Below are 3,413 nucleotides of genomic sequence, written 5' to 3'. Positions count from 1 at the left end.
AAAATAAAAAGTTATAGGAGTGAGCCACTTTTTAGACGCACCCGGTAATGGATCACCCCATATATTAGAAGTATTATTATATACCACATTTTTTTTATTCTGCCCTTTAATTTGAATAGTTTTATTTAAATTTGATAGAACATGATAAAGTAGTATATACGTAATGCCTCGTCTACACATAATTCTTTACCTGTCAGTCTTACCCGTTCAGACAAAACGCATCACGTAAAACCTTCTGTGTAGACGAAAAAGCGGTCTGTTTTACGACACGCTTTGTCTACACCGAAATAAATATAAGTAAATTTACATATGTAAGTTAATATGTATATATTACAGCATTCTTAATAAACGACTTTTGTAGTGAAACTTCTTTACGCTCGCTGGGAGTAAAAATTCAAGGTTGTGACACACGAGCTAGCGAGACGGCCGTGACACACGAGCTAGTGGTAACGATCGAACAAGTGATGTTTGTGAGCAGTGTATTGACAAGTAGTAGTGAGAAGTCCAAGTGTTTATTTCACCCGGATATTCATTTAACTGCGCATGCCCTACCTGAAGCAGTTTTCATTGGTCGGTGATTTTAAAGGGAAGCGGTTGACTGACATTTTACCTAACCTTCAATTTTATTTATATTTCTATTATTTATAACACATTATCATGAAGTTGGAAAAGTATAAAAAAATAGCTGAAAAACAATAAACTAAACAAAATGACTCTTTTACGCGCACAAATAAAAAGTAATCCAAACAGAACTAAAACAATAATCAATCGGAGTTTGGCGCAATCGCAGTTCAATCGATATCCGGGTGAGAGACTTATGCAGCGTTAATATGGAGCTGAGTTATGTTGTCTTTTTCTTACGGCACGGAAACAGCACACGGGGTTAAATAGGGAACACTGAGTATATTTAGTTATATGTATATGATCCGCTTATCTCCGGTTGTCTTAACCTACTTTCATTTGTTAAAAACGCCTCAAAACTACTTGTCAAATTGCGGAGAAGTGCGTGGAGGATTTTTTTGGCGACTCTCGGTTGTCTGCTGTTGGCTTCTATACCCGAGACAAAGGACTTTTTTTCATAAATCTCAGTCAAAATAAGTAAATCTAGACGTTTCTAAAATATCTACATATGTATCGTACGAACGAAAAAAAAACGGCGTCGAAGAAACCGGTGATAATTTTTGCGAGGTCAATCTCTAGACGTCAGTTGCTAAAAATTGACATAAAACTTTAAAAATTAACACTAATTTTAGAAAGATAAAAGGATAGAACGTTTCTAGACACAAAAATATATTTTTTTTCCATAGCAACTGTAGATTAAATGATACTTTAACAGCGAGGATAGGTTAAAAAGTTTATTTCTTCTCGCACGTTTTTTAATTGCTTCCATTTTTGAAAATGTTTGTATTCCTTTTCATAAGTTATTCGGGATTTAAATGGAATTAGTTTGGATATGGCGTTTGTCGCCTCAGCCTGAGTACCTGTTGGTAATTTACTTATTTCGTTTTGAGCCATTTCTGGCTCGAATTCAATAATTCAATCAGTAATCGACACGAAAGAGAATTAAAAAATTTTGACTCAAATCTGAAAATTAAAGAGACAGCTTTATTTATTTGTCAAATTACATAGAAACCAACGCCAACCCATCACAATATTTTTTCTACTCGTTATAAATTCCTGGAAATAACAATTTCTCAATATTTTTTAAAACGTAACTCGCCATGGAAAAAAATATTGTTTTATACACGACGGTATAACTGCATTATCGTCTCCCGAAATTTTTTCGTCTTGTATAATCGTCTTGTATAAAAAATAACTATTAAAAAATTCTTTTTTAAAAAATTTTAAACCATCTACACCATTTAAAAATCATTTTTACTCAATATAAAAATAAATTAAAACCCTCTTAAGGCCAACTCGCAGCAAGCGCCATTAAATAAAGACGGGGCCAAGTAATGACCTCTAGGGCTTGACCTCGCCAAAATTATCATCGATTGTCATTCCCCAGCCGTTTTTGACACTGTTTTTTTTTCGATCGTTTGTTTTATTATAAAATATGAGTGTTTGAAACTATCCCTGTAAATAATGCGCATCATTCCTAACATATCAACTCCAATTCATAACGGTGAAATAACTTTCTGATCTACATTTTACTCAAAGGATATTTTTTGCAGATACTCTGGGTGGTCACACATGTGTGAGATGTTTCAGAACGTACAAGCACAGGCACAATTTGCTGACGCACATGAAAACAGACTGCATCAACAAGAAAACGTCTTTCACTTGTGAATATTGCCAGAGGAAATTTATTGGGCAAGGATTCCTGCGCAGGCACCAGGCTTCTGCGTCCTGCAAGAAATATTCGCTATAAAACACAGTATTTTTATACAAGTTGTTTTGTAAATATGTGCAAAAATTTTAAGGGGTGCTAGATCAAGACTAAAGATATTTTAGTATTTTTCGTTTTTTGTCAAAAGTTGACAAGTGATATGCGATTCTATTCAGAGTCATTTTCTATCGAATAAAGTAAAAATATACCGAGGGTGCCATTTAAAATCAACAGTTGTAGTCATTTCTGGTAAAACAGTGTTACGGTTTAAAATTTCACCGTAACTTATTTTACTTATTTTGCTTATTTTTAGGAATAAAACTAAAACTTACTTGAATAACTTGAATAATAACGTTTAATTAGCTTACTTCTTAACTGTACATATAACTTCTAATAATATCTTATCTATTAAGTCTCTTCACCACAACAATTTCTTGGGATGGAGTTGTCTCCGATAACTGTAATATAAAACCTCATTAATAAAATATCAATTTGTCTGTTTAAAACCTACCTTTCTTTCTACAGTGGTTACTAATTCTTTATTTAGCCTTATGCTTGTGTTAGGATATTTTCTTGGCATATTTCTTCGGAGGATTCTTGAACATAGACTTGATGTTATTATCTTTTGTCTGTTTTCAACGCAACAAGTGGGAATGTTGGGTCTACAATATACATATGGGTTAAGGATTTTATTATGTATTTTTCCTGTGTGTAATCAATTGATTTTACCTGATTATAGTTGATTTTTCCCTAAATTTCATCTTGTTTATATTACGATTTACAGACTGACGTTTCAATTGTTTGTCAGCTGATCGTGTGACACCGGCGTTGAAGTTTGACAGATGGATCTTTGTAAATTAGGTTTTCAATCTTTGCAAACGGTTTTATATATGATCGGAAAATGTATTAATAATTTTCCGAAGATATTATGTTCATATAGGGATTATTATAATTTTATTATGATGTAATAAAATGTTTCACCCAATCCGTATGCGTTAAATAAAATTTTACATCGAATTTTATTTTGGGTCTTTTGTTTTACTGGTTGCCAGTGTTGGATTTTGGGTTGGTATCTTGGAGTCCA

At 32.9% G+C, this 3,413-nt stretch overlaps 1 long non-coding RNA gene across 1 annotated transcript; it reads right to left on the bottom strand.

Moving 5' to 3' along the window:
- Positions 1-2,482: 2,482 nt before the first annotated feature.
- Positions 2,483-2,870, bottom strand: LOC115890002. The gene is made up of 2 exons (XR_004051546.1): positions 2,841-2,870; positions 2,483-2,787 (listed from the first exon to the last, which is right to left on the bottom strand). It is a non-coding gene; the product is annotated as an uncharacterized LOC115890002 (long non-coding RNA).
- Positions 2,871-3,413: the final 543 nt, after the last annotated feature.

This window comes from Sitophilus oryzae, unplaced genomic scaffold (genome assembly GCF_002938485.1).
Source record: "Sitophilus oryzae breed Bouriz unplaced genomic scaffold, Soryzae_2.0 scaffold_857_pilon_pilon, whole genome shotgun sequence".
Lineage (NCBI taxonomy): Eukaryota > Metazoa > Arthropoda > Insecta > Coleoptera > Curculionidae > Sitophilus > Sitophilus oryzae.
This window is presented reverse-complemented; position numbering and strand designations above follow the sequence as displayed.